This window comes from Hippocampus bargibanti, linkage group LG17, assembly GCF_051943395.1.
Source record: "Hippocampus bargibanti isolate YZ-2025 linkage group LG17, ASM5194339v1, whole genome shotgun sequence".
NCBI classification, from domain to species: Eukaryota; Metazoa; Chordata; class Actinopteri; order Syngnathiformes; family Syngnathidae; genus Hippocampus; species Hippocampus bargibanti.
Genome location: NC_142750.1, coordinates 15,206,561 through 15,233,418, shown reverse-complemented (window position 1 = coordinate 15,233,418; position 26,858 = coordinate 15,206,561). Strand labels below are relative to the sequence as shown.

At 40.2% G+C, this 26,858-nt stretch overlaps 1 protein-coding gene across 7 annotated transcripts in view; it reads left to right on the top strand.

Moving 5' to 3' along the window:
• hoxb3a (homeobox B3a) overlaps nucleotides 1–26,858 on the top strand; it is a 79,532-nt gene that overhangs the window by 39,786 nt on the left and 12,888 nt on the right. For 3 of the 7 annotated variants that reach the window (XM_089019363.1, XM_089019365.1, XM_089019359.1), the window contains one exon: nucleotides 21,622–21,691. The gene's annotated coding sequence lies outside the window, so the exon portion shown is untranslated. Of the gene's footprint in view, nucleotides 1–13,723; nucleotides 14,022–14,256; nucleotides 14,456–20,719; nucleotides 20,955–21,621; nucleotides 21,692–25,194; nucleotides 25,347–26,858 lie in introns of those variants that run through there. The other 4 variants (XM_089019360.1, XM_089019362.1, XM_089019361.1 and 1 more) reach the window with 4 other exon arrangements.

The window sequence follows — 26,858 nt, the reverse complement described above, 5'->3', positions numbered from 1 at the left end:
AGGGAAGGAGCCCAACTAGAAATAGTTGGACTTGTGTCCACACATGGTATTGTTTTGGATTGGATTGGATTAGATTAGCCTTTATTAGTCTGGCAGTGGAGAAATTTACATTTCACAGCAGCAAAGTTATGAAAGGAATGAAAGTTGAACTCTCTTCCACTCGATGATTCTCACCCACGGTGAGAATCATCGAGCAGGTGTGGGCAGACTCATTGCCCCCTGACTGAGGGCCTGTATATTGGGGTTCACACAAGTAGATGTGAGGAATGCTTCCTCCCACCTCTGGGTGGTGGTGGAGGGGAACGAGTCCTGACCGTTGATGGTGCATATGCACCTAACAGCAATACAGTGTACCCCGCTTAATCGGAGTCCTTGCAGGGTGTGATGGGTAGTAATTCGGTTGGGGACTCCCTTGTTCTGCTGGGGCCTCTTCAATGCTTACATGGGTAATGAGAGTGAGACCTTGAAGGCCGTGTTTGGGAGTAACGGCCCTCCGATCAGAACTTGATTGGTGTTTTGTTATTGGAATTCTGTGCATGTCACGGATTGTCCGGAACCAAGACTTTGTTCAAACAAAAGGGTGTCCAAATGAAAATTAGCACCTCCAAATCTGAAACAATAGTTATCATCTAGAAAACAGTGAGTGCACTCTCCAGGTTGGGGGTGGGATCTTGACCCAATTGGAGGAATTTAAGTATGTTGGAGTCTTGTTCATGAATGAGGGATGAATGAACCAAATTATTCAGAGGTAGATTGGTGGAGTGTCTGCTTATATGTGGACTTTGTATCGGTCTGTCATGGTAAATGAGCTGAGCTAAAGGGGCGAAGCTCTCAGTTCGATCCACGTTCCAACCCTCATCTATGGTCACGAGCTAAGGCACGGGTGTCAAAGTCACTTTTTGCCACAGGCCACATTGTAGTTACGGTTTCCTCTCAAGGGTCGTTATGAATTTGGGGAAACCATTAGAATGTTTCATCTCCTCCACATACAATTACATACAGAACGCTCAATAAATTAATGAATAACTAGTTGTCAAATAATAATAATAATAATAATAATAATAATACCTTGTTTGCATGTAATTTTCTCCGTGCGTGCATAGAAATAGTATCGATATAATAATAATATCGATATAACGAGACTTTACTAATAATAATAATAATAATAATAATAATAATAATAATAATAATAATAATAATAATAATAATAATAACTCTTTGAACTCTTTCAACAGTAGCCAAAATGGAACTGTATAGTGCCACTTAGCAGTTTTTTTTTGACAACGATACTAGTGCAGCGTGTTCTACCGGAAACAAATTCCTTGTGTGTCCTACACATACTTGGCAATAAAGATGATTCTGATTCTGATAATAATAATAATAATAATAATAATAATAATAATAATAATAATAATAATAATAATAATTTTAATTTACAAGCACCTTTCTGAACACCCAGGGACACTTTACAATAAAAACAACAATACATAAAACTATAAAACCATGAATAAAATGATAAATTATAAGATAGCAGATTAAACTAGACCATTAAAGCAAGTTTAAACACGCGGGTTTTGATGTAGGATTAAAAGGTAGGAAAGGAGTGAATATTACGGATGTTGGGTGCAAGTGAGTTCCAGAGTTTGGGAGCAGAGCGGCTGAAAGCACTGCACCCTATCGTGGTGAGACGGGCAGAGGGCATACAGAGGTGGAGGGAGGGTGAGGATCTTAGGGCCCGAGAGGGAACGGAGATTTGAAGTAGGTCAGACAGCTAGGGAGGGGCACGGTTATGGATGGCTTTGAATGTAAACAAAAGTATTTTGAATTTGATCCGATGTTTGACAGTGAGCCAGTGGACCTGCTATAGGAGGGTTGATGTGGTGAACGGAGGGGGTTTTAGTGATGATCCGGGCTGAGGATTTTTGGACTAGTTGGAGTTTATGGAGAAATTTTTGATTGACCCCGAAAAGAAGTGAGTTACAATAATTTATACGGGAGGTGACAAATCTTAAAGGCAAGAATGATGACTACTATTGTGGTCTACATACGACAATTTGAAATTTTGGTTCGGACTTTAGCAAGCATCATGGCCCTTGACATGCTTCGTTTGCTTTCGCCGGCCGAATAAAATGACATGGCAGGCCAGATCCACCCCCGGGCCTTGACGTTGACACCTGTGAGCTAAAGGGGGCGATACAAAAAGAACGAGATCACGGATGCAAGCAGCCAAAATGAGTTTTCAACATAGGGTCTACGACTAGGCTGTCTTTTCGAGATAAGGAGAGAAGCTCACTCATTCGGGTGTTTAGGAGTCAAGCCGCTTCTCCTCCACATCAAGAGGAGCCAGATGAGTTTGATCGGCCATCTGATTAGTATGACTCCTCGATACCTCCATGCTGAGATGTTCCAGGCATGTCCCACTGGCAGGAAACCTTGGGGACAACCCACGACATGCGGGAGAGACTATGTCCCCCAGCTGGCCTGGGAATGCGCTGGGATCCACCAGGAAGCCATGGAAGAAGTGACTGGGGAGAGGGCATATAGTCTGGCCTTCCCTACTAAAACTGTGTTCCCCACAACCCGACCGGATAAGCAGCAGATAATGGATGGATATATGGATATAATTGGTGCCTTCCACCGATGTGTGCGTTACCAATGTCATTAGCATTAATCTATCCCCATAATACCACAGATGCTCGACCTTGTTTGCGTCCATTAAGGCACGGGTGGTTCTTTCCTCTTTTGTCTTTCACAATGTCCAAAACAACCTGAAACATAAACTCCACAGTCCACAGAACACTGTGTATTTTGTATCAGTCCATATTAAGTTAACTCAGACCTAGAACAGTCACTTGTGTTTCTGGTTGTTGTTGAATAAGTGGCTTTTGATTTGCTGACTTGAGTTTTAAGTTAGACTTAGAAGTGTAGCACCAAGCTGTATTTCCCAAAATTAGTTTTATGGTTTTATGAAGTGTTCCTGTGGTGATATACTGTACTTTACACATTGATGTCATTTTTTGAAGGTGTGTTACGTTAGGGATTGAAGCTCACGGGCTTTCCATGTTGGTTCCATTTACATTAAATGATTTTTTCCTGATTCTTAGTATTTTGGGATATTTTGGATATTTATATAAACGATCGGTCGCTACATTTTTTGCAACCGTATGCTGAGGAACATTGTCCTTCAACTGTTTAAGTATTTTGATAGAGGTGCATGTATATATATGCTTGTGGGCTTACATATGTTTGATCGTGGGAGGTTTGTCGCTTAAAAAGTCCATTTTTGGTCAAATATGTAGCAATGGGAACCAAGTAGGGAACCACTCCAGCTCACTTTCAGAGATTGTCCTGTTTCGAGTGGACAAACGAAATACAAAATACATTTGAAGAGTATTGTTCAAGAGAAGGAATGCAGAAAGTCCCTGCACTAAGGCGTTAAACAACATGTAAACATGTAAAATGTGTACACAATATTCATTGTTGAAAATGACTGGCCTGTGGTCTTAGTAGTATAGGAGTCAATTTTTGTAATTATCATGTGAATGTGTGACATTTAGGCAGCCCGGTAGTTGCGTGATTAGCACGCCCGCTTCACGGTGCAAAGGTTGTCAGTTGGAGTCCCGCACCGGCCTCCCTGTGTGGAGGTTCACCTTGTCCCCAAGCCCACGTGGGTTTTCTCTGGGTCCTCCGGTGTCCTCCCACTTTCCAAAAAACATGCATGGCTGACTAATTGAACACTCCCTCCCTCGGTGTGAGTGTGTGAGTGAATAGTTCTTTGTCTCTGTGTGCCCTGCGATTGGCTGGCAACGAATTCGGGTGTCCCCGGCTGAGCGCCCGAAGATAGCTGGGATAGGCTACAGCAGCCCCCCCCCCCCTCCCCGGACCCTACTGAGGATAAAGCGTTCTGAAAAACAGACAGATGGATGTGTTTCAATAAATGTGGCTGAGCAGAGGTCTGTGTTTGTATGTGTGTGTGTGTGTGTGTGTGTGTGTGTGTGTGTGTGTGTGTGTGTGTGTGTGTGTGTGTGTGTGTGTGCGTGTGCGTGTGTGTGTGTGTGTGTGTGTGTGTGTGTGTGTGTGTGTGTGTGTGTGTGTGTGTGTGTGTGTGTGTGTGTATGTGTGTGTGTGTGTGCGCGCAAGTCTCGGTGCTCAAATACTGCAATCATTATTTTGCCCTATGATTGCTTGTCCACTTTTTACTAAATGTATATGTGCCGATGTAAGCTAATTTTCCAAAGTAATTGACAGTGGTGTTGCCGTTCAATAGTATATGCAGCACACTTCACCACATATAAACAACGTAATTTTGGCAGTATATCAATGAGTTACTTCACTGAGGACCCAACAGCACCAAAGCCTTAAGCATTTAAAGGAAAACCGACACCATGTTTTTGTTTCCTAACTGACATCAGAAAAACGTTTTATAGCATCTAACCAAAACACACAGGCTGATATTTTAGTCAAAACACCAATAAAAATGACTTAGTGTCCAAAATCTGCAGAAATCGGCTCAAAACTGGTGAATTTCAGAATGTCCCGCCCCCAGTTCGTGACATCACATCACGCCAAGTCGTCTAGCCTTGCTCAAAAAACTAAACAATGGGCTCACGGAGTTCAGATTCGGAGAAGATGCTTTGTTGTTACTCATCCAGTTGTGAATATGATTCAAATACTTCTGAAGAGGAAAGCATAAATGTTTGCAATCGATTAAAGGAGTCCGCCCATATCAATTCGAGCCGTCAATGACAGCATGTGGTGTGCCAGAAAATGCACAAGATGGCGCCTGTCACGTTTTGCAGGGTGGTGATGACGGGTGCGGATCCCAAAAAGCAGGCAGGAGGGAGCAGGAGGTTGTGTTTGATCAATTGTATTAAAATAAAGTCAGCAGGAGCAAAATCTAAAACATCAAAATCATCTGAACAGAAAAAATACAAAGTATCAAAAGAAAACAAAGATTAAAAGTCCGCCAAGGTTAAACAAACACATGCACTGCACACAATGCATACAATTGCATACAACAGCATACAATGCGTTCAACATCATACAACAGTGCATCAAACAACAATGACATTCAGCAATTACCCGACACCGAATGGTCCTGCCGGGGGTCCTTTTGAGTGTCACTGATTGGAAACGACCAGCACCTGTGCAGGTGCAGCCGGAGCCGACAGCGTCCCCCTTAGGTCGCCAACCAGATCATGACAGCGCCCAAGCTCATTTGGAAATGAGCTGATTTTTCTGCTGGGAATTTGTGTCAGCGAATATCAAATAGTTGTCTTGGTGCAACACACAACAATTCACCATGGCGTTATTTATGTGTTTTCCTTCTAATTTCGCCATGAACACGGATCAACACGAAGTTTTCAGACCAAACAAAGTACCGCAAAATGCATTATGTGTCGCTGTCTCGGTCAGGGGCGTTCCAAATATGACGTCACGTAGGGGATCGTCATCAACTCTAAAACAAGACTTCATGAATATTCAGCGCAAGTCTTAAAACGTAAAATATATATTTGCAATATGCGGTGGAATCTTTGTAAAATACGCTCAGTAGAAGTCATTTGAAGTGATTTTACAAATTATGGACACAACTTGACCAGGGCGTCGGTTGTCCTTTAATGGACAAGGATAACAGGGGGCTACTCCAATGATGGTTTTCGTCTATGTGCCGATCGTTTCATATCAGGTGTGCCAACTACTGAATGTGTTAGTGATGGAGATGTAGCTTAACTATATTGTAATTTATTTTAAAATGATGGTGCAAGACTCTGGCACGTGATACACTGCGAATGAATCAGCAGATGATAGCATACCTAATAAAAATAGTGCAACTTGCCCATTAAACCATGTCAGTGGGCATAGTCTCTTTCATTTATAATAATTGTTTGAAAATGTTACTTTGTGGTGCTACAATTTATATTACACAGTTAATAATTTGCCAGGAACCCTCATACACACAATACTGTTTACGTCACGAACGATTGCGGCAGTGATGCTGAAATCAGCAGATGGGAACATACCTAACAGAGCAAAACCTGGATGAAGCTGAGAGCGGAAATGCCATATTGACTACACAATAAGGGCCATAAAAAAATTCAGCTTGTACAAACATGTTGCCCTCCAAGATTTGGGATGATCATAAGCGCCCATCTGCCTTGTGAGAGAGGAAACATGAGATAATTGCAGAGATCTGGGTGCCGCATAGATCCATGTTGATGATGTAGCGGAACACTTGCCGGACTTGCAAGCGGGCAGTTTGGGATTAGGTCCTATTTAGCGATGGTATGAACACGGGTGGGAATAATCGTTCCTCTCTATGTGCACTCCAGGTCTGACCGGTGACCACTTCAGCTTATATATAGTCCGCCTTCCATCCAAAGTCAGCTGGGATAGACTCCAGCACCGCCGCCATCCTGTACAGGATAAGTAGTGTTGAAAATGGATGGATCGGTACAGCATCTGCACCCTGTGTCTCTGCACCCTGTGTCTTCTCCTGATCCGCCATCGTGATAGTTCGGGGGGGAAAAGCTACCTTGTCGCTTGATCAGGACGTAATATCGGTCTAACTTGTGCATGTATCATTATGTCCTCGTCATCAAAGTGAGATGTGAATTCATTTGGATGCACTGTAAAACCCAACAAGTTGAAAGTACTCAAATTTTTTATGGCAACTGATTACGTCAAAATTTTTGAGTACAGTTTACTCAAAAGTTTTGAGTAACCTGTAACCTGTTTTGAGTGTACAGGTTACTCAAAACGTGTTGATGGATAATTGCTACTTCTATCAATGTTTTTCATTGTTTATGTTTTTGTGTGCTGGCATTACTAAATTTACTGTCAATGTGGTTATTTAAACAAATGCATCCAGCATACACCACACAGCCTGGCAGCACAGAAAACAACGGAGTTGTCTTTACTATAATGTCTTATTTCTATACGATCAGATCAATTACATTGTGCACATTTTTAATATTCGGTTATTTTGAATGATGTGCATAATATCGATTGATTTTAAGTGCACAGTTGGCTGTGGTGCAAAGTTTATTTTAATGTGCTGGAACAAGTATCGTTTACTTGAGTTTATTTTGAATTGATATCTTTCAAGAAAACAGGTTGACCAATTTGTAGCTTTTAGAAGAAATAGTATTTTATATTTGAGAGTGGTATGACCAATAGATTATATTGAAAGGTCCATTTTCCACTTTAATTGTCAATTGACTGTGAAGTGTACTACGGTTTCCTTCCACACTTCAATACAGCATGGTGAGCGTGATACAAGCGTATCTGTCACGCTTTTGACGTTGGCGATGTGAATCTTGCATAACTACAGATTCATGTTTTTTTTTCCCATTTCCGGGTACTCTGGCTTGGTACATCTTCATTTGACAAGAGCGTTGTGTAGGAACCTGTGGTCAAGAATCAACTATTGTCGATCCTGTCCTTTGCAGTCATATTGAACTGATTTTTTGAGGCTTCTATCCCCCACCCCCCACGCCCCCCCCACACACACCCGCCTCCGTGCATCGACGAGCCCGCGCGTGACATGTCATGAACCCCGCCTGCAGGGGAGAACCTCACGGGTTGTGCTCTGCAATATATTTTAAAAAGCAGTCGTATAGTGACTCGCGACAGATCTACGAGCCGCAGTAAAAAACTAACAAATAAATACATAAAAATGTCAGAGCTCGATAAATCAATCTGATAGTACTAACACTGTTATCATTGTTGGATAATAATAATAATAATAATAATAATAATAATAATAATAATAATAATAATAATAATAATAATAATAATAATAATAATAATAATAATAATAATCCACCCATTCATCCATTTTCCGTACCGCGTATTCCTCATTAGGGTAGCGGGGGGGGGGGGGGGGGGGGGGTATATCCCAGCCGTCTTCGGGCACTAGGCAGGGGACACCCTGAATTGGGTGCCAGCCAATCGCAGGGCACACAGTGACAAACAATGAGTCACTCTCACACTCACACAATTTGAAATGTTCAATCTGCCTGCGATTTATGTTGAGGAAACCGGAGGACCCGGAGAAAACCCACGCGGACCAGGGGAGAACATGCAAACTTCACAAAGGGAGGTCCGACGCAGGGGGGCGCGAACCAGCGACCTCTGCATTGTGAAGTCGCAATGCTAACCACTCGACTGCCGACTATAATAATAATAATAATAATAATAATAATAATAATAATAATAATAATAATAATAATAATAATAATAATAATAATAATAATAATAATAATAATAATAACAATCGTTTCAGGCAATAATGTATTAGCTCATTCATTTAAGGATAAAATATTTTCAGTGTATCTCTGTGCATTAAAAGACGTAAACGAGAAGAAAGACGGTACGTGCCCTAATTCCTCGCGTATACTCCACGAGAGCTTGTGATTCTTAACGTTTGAATAGCACTTGTTCCGCAGTTACTATACGAGTACCATACATTAAAACTAAAAACTGTGACTTTGTCATTGTGATCAAAAAACGAAAAAACAGAGATTTTTGTTGTATTGAATCCCAATATAAAAGCAGGAAAACGTGTAAAACGAATGCATGAAAGAATAAGGCCACCTTATTATTTTTCACTTCAGTACTTGATTCTTTTAGCCAAGCAACTTTTTAGATTGTATCTAATTCTATTTTATTTATTTATTCGTTTATTTATTGAGGATTGATGTTGTATTGCTTTGGTTCTCCGTGTTGCACATTTGCAAAGCTAATTCGTATAGCCGTTGTCAGACCGCCCAGGTTCCTCTGCAGCATGCTTATCTTAGCTGTTGTTCTTTCTCCGTGCTGCTATAATTTATGGCCGTCATTACAGACGCCATCATCAACACTACAAACTCTTGATTTCAATCTTCTTGTGGGCAGAACAGAAAAGTGCCATATTGCTCATTGTGCGCCGTCTTTAATTAAACGGATCTATATAAACAATCATCTTTATTATCAGAATATATATATATATATATATATATATATATATATATATATATATATATATATATATATATATATATATATATATATATATATATATATATATATATATATATATATATATATATATATATATATATATATATATATATATATATATATATATATATATATATATATATATATATATATATATATATATATACACACACACACATATACATATATATATAGCAGCTCATGTATTTCGTTTTTCTACTTTCATTCCTTTCATCACTTTGCTGCTGTGAAATGTAAATTTCTCCACTGTGAGACTAATAAAGGCATATCCAATCCAATATATATATATATATATATATATATATATATATATATATATATATGTGTGTGTATGCCGTTGAAGCTATGCTTATGTTGTTATGTTGTTGACCTTGAAGAAGTTTCCAAGCTTAGCTTTTCTCCCAAGCTCCAATGTTGTATGCATTGGAATTCTCGAACCATCAAGAGACATCAGGGCAAAAAAACAATTCTTTTGTGTGTGTCCCGCACGACCAAGAGGCGTTTTTTTCTCTCTCCTGATGTTTATTTGACGTTATTTTTATACATGCATTGTAATGCTATTTTAGTCTCAAATAATACTTCCAGTCCGCTGCCTCTGAACGGTTTATGTGTTTTTCAATAGAGACTATGAATCAAATATACTTGAAAATACAGGATGCGTGTGTTATTATATTCAGAGAGGCCATCAATCGAAAATAATAGCCTGAATGAGGCACACGTGCAAATATTTAAACATTAACCACGTTGTTGTATTTTTTGGTCACCAGAATAAAAACAAAAACAAAGACGAGCAACGTGATACACGATTCTTTCACATTCAACCAAATATTTTGTAATTAAGCGACGGCGACTTAAAGACTTCCTCTTCCACTCTATCCCAAATCGGAGCGTGGAATGATATGATAATGAAGTCTAATAAAGAACAAAACGACGCAGTCATATTTTAAGTAAGAAGAAGTAAGAAAATAATTCCTCGTTTCTTAACCTCCCGCTGAAACGTGGTCACGTGCCCTCCACTATCGTTTGGATTTTGGACGTTTTTTATGAAATGGCATGGCGAAGCAAAATCACGCAGATCAAGCGAGGCACGTTAACCCCCCCCCCCCCCCCCCCACACCATCTTTGTCACATATTCCCCGGTTGCAGAATCTATATTTATCCATCAGAAATATAACACCAAAGAAAAGGTGCATTGCCTGCTGCGTCTTAGTGTCGTGGAAAATTAAACTATCCTTTCAAACAAAAAAGGTGGGGGAAACACGAGCCAGCAACCCCCCCCCCCCCTCTAGTAGACAGGGAGAGAGAGAGAGAGAGAGAGAGAGAGAGAGAGAGAGAGAGAGAGAGAGAGAGAGCGACAGAGTGGGGGGTGGAAGGGGCTGCAATATAACAAATTTGGACGGGTATGCGTCTTGCCGGTCGTTGTGGACACAACGTGAGTATTGCAGAAGACGGAGGACCTTCGAGGGGGGGCGCGAAGAAAGCACGCTCCTTGACGCTGCGCTAACCTCGCCTCCATCCTTCTCACGGGCTTCTAGGCTTTTTTTAAAAACACCTTGGTAAATACCCCCCTAAAACAATAGTGACTTTGTTCCTCATCATGCATGTTGCTGTCGTGTTGTTTACACAGCATCCTCCCCTCAACCATCATCATCATCATCATCATCATCATCATCATCATCATCATCATCATCATACCATACCGTACAGTGTGAAATCAATGCAAACAGATGATTGTTATATCTTCAGAAGCACTTTTAAATTCTTCTCCATCTTCCTCCCATCACTGGCTGTCTGCCTCTGCGTTCCTCTCCGTCCTTCCCTCCCTCTGCCTTTCGCCTCACATCCTCTCTCTCTTTCTTTCCTCTCTCCACCCCCTCTGCCTTTTTTCCTTGTCAGCCCGCCGCCAGCTACTTCTTGTGATTTATAGTGAAGCTGGGTGTCAGCGTGCGGCCGCGCCTGCCATTGTGTGTTTGTTATGGGATGTGCCGTTGTTTATGGCGTTGCACGCGATAAGTTGTGAAGGGATACTGTGGCGGAAATGACGGCCGATGGAGAGATGATACACTGGAGAGCAGCGGAGGTCGGCTCCTCTGTCGAATCTCCAACACCTCCCTCGCCACGTCCTGCTTGTATATGCCTTCATTTTGTCACGTGTCTCTACACACACCCTATGTCTTTGAAAGTCTGCACTTGATTCCCTCTTTTTTCTTCGGGGGTTCCGGAGTTCGATGTCTAATTTATGCGGTGAGCAATGACGTGAAAATTGGGTGAAATTTGACGCGTATGGTTGAAGGCCGGGCTACTTCTTCGTGGCTATGGGAGTCCATTGCGAGTTCACTTACGTTGTTCCTAAAGATGTACAAACTCTTCTAAGGGTAAACTGGTCGCCAGTTTGAACGGATGAAAACACAGAAAATACATTCTGTGCATCACCAAAATCTGAATTTATCATGATTTAACGTACCTAAAACTATAACTGCACGTGTGCCTTTTTGTGGCGAAACCAGTGTTTACTAGCTCCTAAATTGCTTTTTAGAAACGAGGCTAGACGGATGATGAGGTTCTTGGTCATTATTCATGTTGCTGCCCTGCGTCTCTGCTTTTACTCAACCTCCCGCCCCCTCCGGTCAAAATATACTCAAACGCGCGAAGAAAAGGAGCAGTTCGCGTCGATGTGTGGATTTAATCAATTGCATGGCAACATTGTTGTATCGAATCAGAAACAGTCTCACGTGGGCGTCGAGTTGTTTTATTATTAGGAGTTTACAGCGATCAGAACTTATTTTTGTAAACTAAACACACCAAACACAACAAATAACAATCAAATGAAAACGCGGCTGTGGTTGTTTTCGTGATTTTGAGAGGATTCCTCTCGATGTCTGCCCGTCCCTCTCATCCTTTTAGGCGAAATCTCGTAACCGAATTAGAGTCGATCCACAATTTCCCGTCGCGTATTGATGGAAGCATGAAATGCCGTTTATGATAATGTTTTATCCCCTGTATAGCTCACGTTTTTTGCCAAGAGCCTTCTTTTCACATGTTATAAATCTATATGTTCCTCTTTTTTTTCCACGAGTGTTGTTAATGAATAGAATTATAGGCTAGATGCAATATACCACTGCATTCTTCGTGCGATGATATTTTGAGTCAAGCGCAGAACACACCAGAGTTCGCCGCGGCTCTCTCGTCTTATCTTATCCGCCGTGTGACTGCTTTTAAAGTGTGTTTGGTCTGGATAGATAGTGCAAACTCCGCGTAAAATAGTTCAAATATTTGAAGAAACTTCATCCACCAAATGGCTGAAGGGGTTATCAAATCCCCAGCAAGGGCTATCACCAATCACAAATCCTTGCATCCAAAAATCACAAGCTCGGCAGTTGGTATGGTTGCCGTTAAATTAATAACCGAACTACTTACCTTGTGAAATGTTTATTTTACATTCATACACACTCATAAAGTTTTTTCTCCTTCGTGTGTCAGTGTTTCGAGGCCAAATAGAATTAAACTCCTGATTTTGGGGGAAAATATGGCCATTGTTTTCATCGTCAATATGGCATGCCTCAATACTCACGGGAGATAAATTTAAAATATGCGTTGTGTCACGTAGACTGTAACGATTGTAATGCATTCCTTCGGCAATGCATGCACGATGTCGCGAAGTAATTACAAATATGCGTCGTGTCACGAATACTGTATCAATTGTAATTAGTCCGACGGCAATTCATGCGCGATGTCTGGAAATTTGGAAATGTTGTTTTAAAGACTCAAATCCAGAAACACTTGCTTGGTGGAGTAATACGATAAAGTAAAGAGATAATACGATCAAAGTCAAGAAAACATAGGCCAAAACAAACGGGATGGGTAAACTATCATAAGAATTTGACATACACAAATCAAGCAAAAACAAGATTTGGTAAATCGTGGGTGGGTAATGATTCAAGAGTTTGAAGCATAGAAACTCAAAAATGTGTTACAATTCGAAATCTTAAATACAGATATATACAACACAACAGTAATAATGTGTCAAGGTATATATGTATATATATATATATATATATATATATATATATATATATATATATATATATATATATATATATATATATATATATATATATATATATATATATATATATATATATATATATATATATATATATATATATATATATATACCTTGACATATTATTATTGTTGTTATTGTTATTATCTTTATTGGGCTCTCGTTGTGTCTTTTTTTCTGCATCAGCGGCTGGGTGGTCGAGTCTATACGCGTGGGAAGGTAACACGCAAAACAGACAAAGACAGACACGCTGCCAACATAAAGCGATCGTTTCCTTTCTTTTCCTTTTTCACCCTTTGCGTTTTAGAAGCCGATTTGATCATATTTCTTGGCATGCATTTACATCATTTGAACTGAAATAATGTTTGTTTAGTGGCTAAATGTGAGAGTTTGCGACTGGCATAAGAGCATTTGGGTCATTTGCTAAACTTTTTACCCCCTCCTATTATTTGTTTTCCTATAGTCACAATTGTAAATTGTCTCGCGTTATTTTTGAAATCGAACTGCAATGTATATTCGCTATTTTTAATGCACACTGGATGAGTACAGCGGCCATTTTGTCAATGCACAAAAATATTACGCCCCCCCCCCCCCCCCTCCCCCGCTCCCCCGCCCCTCTCGCCACGCACCACCTTGTTTCACCGTTGATTGCTCTCAGTTTGACGCCATGTAATATCCAACATCTGGGCCGCGTGCAGGCAGGACAGACAGGCAGGTCAAAACGAACCTCACTGACCCCTATGGCCCACCTCAACCAGACTGCCCGATTGGATAGGGACAAGAACCAGAATCCCCCTCCTTCTCCCCGACCGCTTAGGCATCTCGTGGCTCTCAGTCGGCTCCTTGGTTCAAGAACAGTTCACTCATCTCGCGACATGGGCAAAGTCGGAATCAAAGGGTGCGAACCGCGACAGGAAATGTGAAGGAAAAGAAGCAGGTTAGTAGCAAGTTGATGTACCGTAGCTGACGTGCGACGACCAAGAAGTGGACGAAATCGTCTCCAAAATAATATGTAATACAGAACGTCTCGCTTTATTTTACCAGACGTAATCAAATCTTGTCTCTTGTCTGGGAAGAAGCAGCAAGACATATCAGCGCAGTGCAGGAAGAGAAGGCGGAGAGAGAGCGCCCGCGCGCCTTATTTCCGGGCAGCGGAAAAACGGGCCCAGACTTTGCACACCGCATCTGCCGTTGAACGATCGGGAATAATCGCGATGCCAACCGGCAGTGTGAGCATTGAAATACGCGCTGAGCATCCATCCGTCCATCCACGCGGTCCCTAAAAAGAACACGGTGCTCGCTTTTCTTTCAAATTATCCTCGGAGTAGACTTGATCCCAGAGAACCAGCATATCATTGAGAGCAAATCCAGGTAAGCTTAGCTCAGACGTGTGCGTTTTGCTGGGTCATTATTCCGCCGGCGTGGATTTCCGATCCCACGCGCGCTGACAAGGTTCCTCTGGAGCTCAGTGAGACGTCCGCGCCCCGTCCACGTGTGTAAGCGCCACTAGTGGACAAAAACTCGATTCCCTCGATGAAGAAAAATGCCTCTTGATAGGTAATAAACAGTTGTAGTATCGCTATTTTCACCCCCTCCCCCCCTGATCCCTCTCTGCCACCCCTCCACCCTCCATACAAAAAGAGGAAAGAGAGTGAGAAAGATAGAACAAGAGAGACGAGAAAGAAAGAGAATGCGTGCGCAGCATTAAATGGGACCTGGCCGCCAGGTGGAAGAGGGACACAAAAAGATTTCTTGCCGAACAATGATTTATGATGGTGTGAAAAGATTGTTTGCTCTTAACTTGGGCCACACTCTTGTCTTCCGGTTGTCTCCCCCTCTGTTCATCCTCAAATTTCAGTAATGTGCTTCCAAGTGTGAAAAGGTCACAAGTTCGATTGTTGCTTGATTTTAAGGGTTCTTGCATGTTTATTGCAGTATCATTCTTGTTGGTTTTGCATGCATTTTTCTGTCAAAACATTCTGATCATTTGCAATTCACCGGCGTAATACATTTGCCTCTCAACTATACAGAAAAAAAAAACGCGGCAGTGTGTGAAATGGGACAGGCGTCACTGAAACTCATGGAAACCTTTTAGCACACGGGTGTCAAAGCCAAGGTCCGGGGGTTAAATCTGGTCCACCACATCATTCCATTGGGCCCGCAAAGCAAATCAAGTGCCATGTTGCTTGCTAAAATCCGAAACAAAATGTAAAATTATCTCACTTAAACCACAGTAACAGTAATTATTTTGGATTTCTTACTTCTTGGCCGTGTAGAACACGTGTCAAAGTCAAGGACCAGGGCCCAATTCTGACCCGCTACATTATTTCATTCAGCTGCAGAAAGCAAACCGAATTTGTGAAATCCCATGATGCTTGCTAAATTCCGAACTGAAAAATTAAAATTGTCCCACGTAAACCACAATAATAGTCATTATTTTTTTACTTCAGATTTGAAAGCTAGTTATTTATTAATTTGTTGTGCGCTCTATAAGTAATATGCGGAGGGGATTAAACATTATAATGGCTTCCCCTAATTCAGAACTGCCCCCGAGAGGAAATCGTAACTACTACGTGGCCCATCGGCAGAAAAAAAATAGTTTGACACCCTTGTTTTAGCTGTTTTCTCGTGCTTTTACTGTAACTATTCAGTATTGATGGCCCATCTCGAGCACACTTTATGATTTGATCACATTACATTACAATTGTATTCTTTCAAATTCAAGAAAGCAATGGTGGAAATATATTGCAATTGTCAATTAAATCCATCTCTCTGTTATATAATGTTAATGGTAATACAATAAAGTGAGAAATTCATAGCGCTACTCTAGTTTTTAAACATGTTCAATGGAGATGTATGGACAATCTTAGCTTTTGGTTTAGTCTTTGCTGTATTTGATATTTCTTCAGAAGACAAACAGCCGCAACATAACACACCAGCTTGATTTACTTGAGTGAGGCTACAGTGTTAAGTATGCATATTAAGAATGAGAAACCAGATGCACTTATTAAGATAAGACAATGTAAGAAATTTAAAATTCATAGCAGCAAATGTATGAAAGTACAAAGGAAAGAAAAAGAAGTAGAAAAAATACAAGGGAGAATGCTTTTTTGTGCTAACCAATCAAATTGCATGGTCTTCCAGCCCCAAAAATCAGTCCTCGTTTAGCCAGTTATAGACACAACCATAAACTGCGCTAAACTCACAAATATGTTTTGATCAAAATATCCTTGTCATAACTATTGGAAATTACACAACATTGTTTTTCATTTATTATCCCATTCACACGAGTGGATATGCTTATTGCAAACTGAATCTTGGTAACTGTTATACATGCTCTGCTGCTGCATTCTTCACATGATCGCCGAATTGGAAAACTTCACGTTCTGCAACTCCATGTTTAACACCCACCCTAACTCATCCTTAAACCCCCAACACACTCATTCTCTTTCTATCTTTCTCCATCTCTCTCCCCCCCCATGTCAAGGCTTCCTTTGAGTTTGAGGTTAAAGATTAGCACCTCAGATAAAGATTAACTCTCCGTCAATGGAAGGTGCTGATGGGTTGAATATCCGACCGGGAATAGTTGGCGAGTTGTGCCTTCAGCAGAAGCAGTTTGAAATTCATGCCTAAGGTGCAATGTAAAAATCGGTGGAGTGGAAAATGTCACTTGGAAAAACCTATATGGGTTGTTTTACTTCATTTAAAATGAGTTGAAATGATTCTAAATTGTGTTGATTACACATGGGGCCTTGTTTTCATAGACGATGTATATGTGAACGTTGGATGGCTGCAGCTCTTTGCTAATTCAGCAGTAAGCTAGCTCTTCGTCATGCTGGTTGAAAAGATATGTCTTCAAAAAGTCAGTCGACGGGGTACGCCTACATCAAATCAAGTCTAAATAGTGGCAATAGGTAATTCAATGAGATTTTGGTGAATTTAATTGGGCCTCAGGCAGACATATTCTAAGGTCCGTGGAAATGTGGTTGTCAGGTGTATTTCATTCATGAATAGGCATCAAAACCGATAAATCGATATAAATTAATTCACTGGACACCTTCTTCTTTGTCTTCTTCTTATTATTATTATTATAATTGTTGTTGTTTTTGGCGGAAATTTTCAATCATGCCGTTGGCCGGCTAGAAGTTATCGCGGTAGGGTACACGAACAATTGGGAGCTGGCCCAAAGACATGGTTTTGCGGACATATTGAAGTTCACAGAAAATAATAATAATAATAATAATAATAATCTATTTCATTTATAAGCACATTTCAAAACTCTCGAGGACACTTTACAGTCACAGGATTTTTTTTCTGCGGGTGAGCAGTGGCAGCCACACGCGCCAGTGTTCAATCAACCCGGAAGTAACCTAAATTAAAAAAATAATAATAATAATAACAAATAATATGACAAAACAAAGACACAGAGAGTCATTCATTCTTCAGCACTTTCTGTACCCTCTTTGTGACATGAAGCAGTTCTAGATGAAAGAGGAGAGAATCATAGCGCCCTTTTCAGCAGTGGATCGGGGACGTCATGGTGGAATGTGCATATCTACTACTGGCTAAAGGTTGAAAGCAAATACAAAACTGTAGCATCCATTGACGAAAAGAGATTGTCTCTGATCATGTCATGTCATGATTGTCTCATGTCACCTCATGAGATGTTATCACATCGTCAAAATGAAGTCTTCTTGGTGGTAGAACTCACAATTAACCGTCATATCGTATGGGTCAATTTTAACCGTTACCATTTTTGTGCTAAATGTCACCAGGTCATTCTAGTTTTTATGACGTTGCCTGGTTTGTGCATGTTTGTGAAATAAATGACTAACACTTGTCTAACATGCCTCACAGCAGAATGATACGTTATGCTTGGTTTGCCCCCGTTCCTCATGATTGGTAAAAATCCAGCCAAACGATGGGAATGAATCAACTTGCCGGCTATACGCGAAGTTACTGCTAGCTAGCCTGCACGCGGCTCATTAGCTTCCACACTTGCTATGCAACATACTTCTCACAGAAGTACAGTAAAGTCTCGTTATATCGATATTCAAGGGAGTCCGAAAAAATATCGATATAACCGGGACTATCGATATATCCGATCCTGTTTGCATGTAATTTTCTCCGTGCGTGCATAGAAATAGTATCGATATAACCGGGACTATCGATATATCCGATATCGATATAACGAGACTTTACTGTATATTGATGCTAACGACATTCAACCGTTTCATCGGTGGTATTGTTTCATTGCATCAGAACCTTTTCTCTCCACAAAGGCGAAGCCTCGGTGTATTGAAGCTGAAGTGTACTTTGTTTTTACTCGTCGGGCTCATTTAAAGGGGCGTTTACCTGTTTCAACTGACGGCCAGTATTATCCAATCAAAATGGTGGTTTCCGCCAACCTAGGTCAGTGTCAATAACCAGAAGAGCCATATATGGCTCGCGAGCCATAGGTTCTCGACCCTTGTTCGAGACCAAGGGTGTCAATTTTCTTTTGTTTTTGCCGCGGGCCACATTGGAATTGCGGTTTCCTCTCAAGGGCTATTATGAATTTGGGGAAGCCATTAGAATGTTTACTCCCCTCCACGTATTACATATAGAGTGCACAACAAATTAATGAATAACTAAGTTTTCAAATTTGAAGTAAAGAAATAGTGACTGTTGTTGTGGTTTAGAATGTGAAACCGGTAATTGAACTTTAGCCAGCATTTCACAGGTTTGGTTTGCTATCTTGCGCCGAATTAAATGATGTGGCGGGCCAGATTTGTGTCCCGGTCTTGACTTTGACACATGTTCTAGACGGCTAGTAAGGGGTCAATACGTAACATGGAACTTCTTAGGAATTGCACACGTCTTTGCTAAATGTGTTTTGAAGAAAGAACAATGTTTGAAGATGCTCAGCATGTATCTGCTGAAAGCAGCAGTTTTTCTGTTAGTGTCTTCATTTAGTTTTTTACCAAATTATGCCATTCAGTTTGATTTGCAATTGAACTTCACATACTAATAACGCAAAAATATGGTAGGTGATACATAAACTTTTAATGGGTGTTTGCATCCACAATCGGCACTGCCATTATTCTGTGATATTACAAATTTCATGGATGAAATTTATCTGTGTGAAGGTGAATCTGATAGATTGCATGCAGGTTTTTCAAGTTGTATTGGCATGTAATTTGCATTTGTTATACAGTAACCCAAGATTCATAGTCACTAGTCTTATAGTTAAACCCCACATTAGTTTTTGTTACAGTGTAATTTCACAAAATGTGGATATATTTCAACATGATGTGTATGTATTAATCACAAATATCGGTGATCAAATAATGGAAAAGTTGGAAAAGCACACCAAATCAAGAGCAGCAAACCATCCAGCTGGGAGTTACAACTAAACATGGAATGGAGCAAAGTGACTGAAGGAGTGATGTGAAAGCCGTGTTGAAATCTGCGCTTTTGTGTCATCTGCCTGCAGGAAAAGGGAGGAAGGAGATAGAAATGTATCACAATGCAAGGCTTGTCATCGCTTCCCATTTAGTGTGCCACTGTGTCTAGTCTAGTCAGAGTGGTGATGCTGCATGACTGTTCAACCTCATTAGACTTGAACAAAAAAATCAAATGGACTTGATGAGAAATGTTGCTTCGGAGGAGGACGTGTATACACTGAGTTCACGTTGTGGTAGCTGAAGACTTATTGGTAGCCCACTATAATTATGTCAATGTGTGTGTGTGTGTGTGTGTGTGTGTGTGTGTGTGTGTGTGTGTGTGTGTGTGTGTGTGTGTGTGTGTGTGTGTGTGTGTGTGTGTGTGTGTGTGTGTGTGTCTTACGTCTTTTTCAAATGTAAAAAAAAATATGGGAAATTAATGGAAGGCTTATTTAATTGACTACTGGTGGTAGTAATTAGTTTGACTTAGAAAAACTTGTAAACGCTAAAAAATACACCACTATTATGATATATTGCATTTTAGGACAGCATTTTCAACAGACTCGTGCAGGTATGCAAATTGTGTGTGCATGCGTGCGTGCGTGTGTGTGTGTGTGTGTGTGTGTGTGTGTGTGTGTGTGTGTGTGTGTGTGTGTGTGTGTGTGTGTGTGTGTGTGTGTGTGTGTGTGTGTGTGTGTGTGTGTGTGTGTGTGTGTCTATTAATATGCAGTATGGCCTGACATTTCCCCAGCAATCGGTATCTCGTGGCGTGTTGAATAAACATAGCTTTTAAAGTGATTTAATGTCCACAAAAATTAGATTATTAAAATAATTATACAAAAAAAATACATTTTTACTACCTTAAATGGCGTACTCTAGAGGAAGTATACATTTTCAGGAAATAATTACAAAAAAAAAAAAAATACGAAAACTCCTGCAACCATGTAATATTTCGTGCTACGGGAAAACTGTGACTACACAACATATCGACTAGTTTTGGATAGACCATATATAGGAAACGGGGACTGGAAAATAACCCACTCAAATTGGAAAATTAAATTACGCTGCATTCGCTATAAAAGTTGGGAATAGTTACTTTAAGAATAAAAAAATATTCAAATGTGTTTTTTAACAAGCATACAAAACCCTCGGAGCGCAATTTTGCTCAAATGGTCGCTCATCAGCTATTCTGTGATTGTGTAGGCGGCATCCTAATGTCCTTTGTCCCGGCCTACACGTTAGTTAGCTAAGCTAGTCGGGTCTCCGTCATTCACTGGACAACTTTTGGTTTCTCCACTCGCACAGCTCGCTTCGTGAGCGACGTCCTAGAAAGGGTAACAGTGAGGAGACATTGTGAGGAAAGCCCTGCTGATGACGCCATGGAGATGGACGACAGCCAGAGCTGTGCGGGAGTGCACGAGCGGAAAGGATAAATAACTTTTAAGGTGAAGATAGAGACTTGCAGAAGTGCTTGTAGAGTGCTGCTGGTACTATGAAGGTAGGGAAAGCCTCGCTTTTGATTAATCACTGTTGGAAACGTTGGCAGGAGCTAAATTCTAGGCAGAGTGCTCCGTCTTTGTATTCCACCATTTACATTTGGGAAGCAAAATCGCAGCGTCGAAGATCCTATCAAAGAAAAAAACATTCCTATAAAATTAACAAAAAAAAATCTATCTATCTATCTATCTATCTATCTATCTATCTATCTATCTATCTATCTATCTATCTATCTATCTATCTATCTATCTATATATATATATATATATATATATATATATATATATATATATATATATATATATATATATATATATATATATATATATATATATATATATATATATATATATATATATATTTGGGAAAATTTACCATGCAGCACTTGTTTTATGGAATTAATCCTATACTCTGCAATCAATAAAGTCCACTTCAGTACTGAGTGCAGCAATATCTGCTCATGTTGCTTCGTTCCGGGATCTGACCGTAGGCAATCGTTTATGGTCAGGATACCTGTCCATTAGAGTACACAAGGTTTTGGTTCTCTATTGAATTTGCAAGACCTTATGATGCCATATTTTCCCCCTTCCTCTTTTTCTCCACTTTCAACACCAGGAGATCGTAAATTTGTGGAAGTTGCCCCTTTCCATCGAGACACCAGGACATAGAAGAAGAAACTCTCTCGGTGAGTTTCACATTCTTTTTTTGTATATATATTTTTTCCCTCTAAATTCGTCACTTGGGACTATAAATGTGCGCGTGAATGTGAAAAGTGATTCGCTGGAAGATTTTGATATGCGGGAGGACTGGATGTTGAAAATGTAAAAAAAAAGAAAGTCAAATGCAAACGTGTATTTTTTATTTATTTGCATGTATAAATATTAAAAAACGTGTTCAAACATTAATTGCAAGCTATGCTTAATGTAAATATAGAAATTATGAAATAAGTAATGGAAATATCCGGATTATATGTCATGCACTCACAGAGGTCAAAATACCATAACGTGAAAAGACATACACACACACACAAATTATATATATATATATATATATATATATATATATATATATATATATATATATATATATATATATATATATATATATATATATATATATATATATATATATATATATATATATATATATATATATATATATATACACCACACACACACACACACAAATAATATACATGGCACAAGTAATCGATCATGTTTTGTGTTGATAATCTTATATAAACAATAGGAAATAAGCGATCTAATAAAATAAAATAAAATAAAAACGAATAAAACAGACCCTTGTACCAACCGTAAAAAAACATGAATTGTATTCCTATAGTAGTAACCCAAATTAAGAATGACGATTCAACACTGTGATCATGACTTCTGTAGAACAAGAACTCAATAAATATGCCTGTCATCTGGCAAGCCAACTTTAAACGGTGCATTTTGTAATTTCAAACTAAAAATCCTTTCAATCGATGTCCATTAAAAATCACATCTCAATGCATTTCCTTGTGTGAGGTCTTGAGGTAAAAAAAAAAACACAATGCTTAGGCGGTCTGAAATGTTAAATCCACCACTCTTACATTGAATTATCCAAGAAAAAAAATACAAGCGCCATTCTTCACAATCTGTGGCAGGAATTCACAATGGTGCTGAAGTAAATCCCCCCAGGGCGGCGCACGTCTCTTACCCACGCTTCTGCGGGTTGTCGGGAAAAAAAATGCTGATTCTACATTTGGTTAATGAGTAACGTGGTCTTAGCAGATTCCCGAATTGACACAAAAGGCTGCGTTGAATAAAAACGTTGCAGAGTGGCACATTTTCGGCTCCCACCTTTCTTTCTACCTACGCAGACCTCCTCCTCACTTTTTCGCCGCAAACAACGAATGTGATCCGCTTTGAACTCGCTCTGCATTTACAGACGCGCGCGCGCGCGCACGAGCGAGAGGTCTCATAAATCTGACGTTCGTCCAAACGCCCTGCGTAATCAAACAAAGAGATAGGGAGCGATAGAGAGCGCAAGAGAGGGTGCAGCGAAAGAGTGGGAGGCGGGAGCAAGCGAAGGAGAGGGGGCGTGGGTGAGTGAGCGAGGGGAGCGAAAGAATCCACGCAGTCCAATCTGAGGCTGGGCGGACCGTCAGATTTGCTAACTGCTATATTTTGCGGCAACGTTATTTTTGAACCCGTTTGTTTTGGCGCTGTCGTCTTGAACTTGAGATTCAAAACAATGTTTAAAACGGAGTGTTTTTTTATTGCTTAAGTCATCAAAGGAGCAAATAAAGCATGCATCACAAACAACAAATCAATATTCCATGCAATGCCACGTGACTGCTCAAACCAAATCATAGATAATGCTGCAAAGTCTATCTGTGCAACACATAGTAATTCATGTCAATATATAATTTTGACTTCCCTTATTTTCCAGTGGCATACAACATAAGATGCAATTATTCTTATCTTTGACTGCATGCATGTGCACACAACCAAAGCGACTCACTCATTCTGTGTCAATGAAAACCAACTGTCTTTTTGCCAACTTGAGTAGTCATGTCATGTGTTCTATGTCCCGCACTCGTCTGAAAGGCCACATTCTGATTACATTTAATATTGCATGACATAACACGAATTGAGCTCTGATTGGTTGTTTCGGAGGCCGTGTCTGTGACGTCATTTCAACAGCAATCAACAGCAAATCACAAAATGGCCGCCCCCTATTTTAATATTGAACATGTGGATTTTGCCTATTGATTCATACCGAATAAACAGTTATAACCATAATCTTGTGTTTACATAATGGCCGTGCACATCAAACATATTCATTTTTTTTAGCCGATTTCCCCTGCAAGGATAAGCGAGCCTCTTTAGCAACCATTTGTGTAAAATATGTGCATATGGATGCCGGGCATAATAAGTGTCACGTGTAAATGTTATTTTCTCAGAGTATGTACTTGTTGGGTCATATGGTGTAAGTATGACATTCATTCGTTAGTTTAAATACATATGCAAAAAGAAAATAAATAAATCAAAAGAAACTCAAACAATTCATCAATTCAAATGAAGGTTGAAATGCGATGATAATATGGCAGTGTGACGATAGCTCATGCAATTCTTAAATGTATTTAATTAGAGGGGATTATTCTATAGCATGCCTAACAGTGCGTAGACTATAAAATATAGATTAGTTCCCTGCTCCCTTTCTTGCATTAAGAAGGCAAATTAAACAAAGCATCGTGCAAACTATCTTTACCTTCAAGCAACATTTTTTATTACAGAGACGTATTTATAATTCCAACCTTAAAATTTGCGTGTCCACGTGGTATTATCACGGGATCCGAAATCTGTCGCCCTTCGTGGAACCAGATTAAAGGACATGGTATTTGGCCAAGATATGAATTTATATTTTGTGAGAGGAACTAGGATATGTACCATGCACATTCGTTGATAGGGTTCAGAAATACGCGCTCCTAACTGGTCGCGGGCTAACGGAAAATAGAAAGATATTTTTTCCGGGTTATAAAACTGCTATATAGCAGTTTATTATGGTGTCTGTTTGTATTAGTATGTGCTCATACGCAATACTAGCTTTGTTGTTCAAGTGTCAATATGCAAGACCTACGTGTGGTTGTTGTTGTTGTTGAGGACAGAGCAGAAATGAAGGCAAACGACGACAAAAAAAACACAGATAGACGAATCATTAGCGGTCTTGTCATTTGCGTTGCTTTTGGGACGATCTGTGTTGGGAGGTCTGAAGCGCGATACATAGTGAAAAAAAGGAAGACATTTGGAGCCATTGTTATCAACCAGCGGCGGTGCAAGCAGGCAGGCAGTCTGGTCGTGAGGTGGAGGGGGGCTGGGAGCTGGGGAGCGGGGGGGGGGGGGGGGTCTGGAGCAGGCAGCAGGCGAGCTCCCGGTAAAAATCGTCAGCTTGTGAGCTAGCGATAGCCTGTTGGGAGGCTAGCAGACCCTGTCCACATATGCCCCCTGATTAACGACCACCTTGCCACACGGAAGTCTTGAATTTGTCCACGTATCTCATCCGCTGACCGTTCATGTCACACGGAGTTCGGCTTGCCGCCGTCCGCGGCCGCTGGCGCCAGGAGGTGGCGGTGGTGGTGGTGGTGGTGGTGCTGTGGCGGCGATGGTGGCGGCTGCAAACAGACGCCCGCTAGACCAGAAAACATCGCAGCAGCTAGCGCGGAAAATACAGGAGGACCGGGAAAGCCAAGGATTCTTATTCTTTTAAAAAATAATGATTGAGATGTCCCAGTGACGATGTGATCTTACCGGGTCCCGTCGAGATTGTACCGGGACCGCCGGGGTTAAAAAAAAAAGGTAAGCGTGTCCTCACCCGCGGGCAGGCCGGGCGGGAATGCATGCAGGAGCTCCAACAGAATAGAAATATGTGTTTTTTTTTTGGGCGCGTCGAGTAGTTTGGGGCTGGCGTGTTATTTACGACATGCACGCGTGGCTTCGATGCTAGTTGACCAATTCAGAGTTCACTATGATTTAAAGTTCACGATGCTTTAAAGGGTCTAATAGAACACCTTCCCCGTCACCTCGGACCCCCCCGCCCCCCCTCCCCTCCAACTAATTCGGCATGTCCTTTCTTTCTCGTTGTCGGATTTATCATCAGATTGTATTTATGCATCTTGTTATTTTTTGGGCTTCTTTATTTATAGAAAATAGGAAATAGAAAATAGAAAATAGAAAATAGAAAATAGACAATAGAAAATAGACAATAGACAATAGACAATAGACAATAGAAAATAGAAAATAAAAAATAGAAAATAGAAAATAGAAAATAGAAAATAGAAAATAGAAAATAGAAAAAAGAAAAAAGAAAAAAGAAAACAGAAAACAGAAAACAGAAAACAGAAAACAGAAAACAGAAAATAGAAAAAAGATGACAATTTTGATTAATACAATTTATATTCGTCAAGGCTTCTCGTTATTTATGTATCTATTTATTTTGTTGAATTCATTTTGAAAAATTTATTTCTCTATTTATTTCAGCATGCTTGGGTGATCCTCTCAAAATGTGTTTTTTTTTTTTACTGTGAATTGCGGCATGTCAATAGCATCCACCACATGACCACAACGTCGATAGGCAGAATATTGTTTCCGTCTGAATTGGAGTCAGCCGCGTTTTCGTTACGTTTTATTTTACGTTGTTCCAAAAAGTGTATACGTATATCGGATTCCTGTCTCCCATCTGGCATGATGCGTCACGGCAGGCGCCATTTGTAATTTTATATCACAGGATGAAGCAGTCACTGGACACCAAGGCCGGCCTCTCCCTCCGTTTCTCTTTCTCTTGTTTTGGTTGGGTGCATTTTGTCACTTTGAGTGCATTATTCGGAGTAGCCGTGGAAGAAAGTTGTTGATTATATTAAGCTGTAGTCCTTACAAGAAAGGGGCGGAGACATTACGTGGCCCGTTTTAATGGCAAACAGCCATTCAATCTACCTTCACTGCCATGGTCTCGCTCCCTTCTCGTTTTCCTCCCCCTTAGCTTGCGACTATTCCTCAGAGTAAATAATTAGGATTCCAGCTTGTCTAGCAGAAGATAAATGGCTGACATGTGTGACGCGTTGAGAGCTGGAGTGGGGCTGGACTGTGTCTTCTCAGAAAAAAAAAAAATCATACAAATCATGATAATTAATAAAAAAATGTGTGAAACACATTCCTTAATTTGGTTTTGGTTTTGTTCTTCATAAGTTTGGATTTTAGGTAGATAAAAAAATAATTCCCTCTTTGTTTCTTAGTTTAAATATCGGCTATTTCTTTAAATCAGAATTATTTACTGTACAGAAACATTGTCACGTGCTAAAACGAATTGCTAGT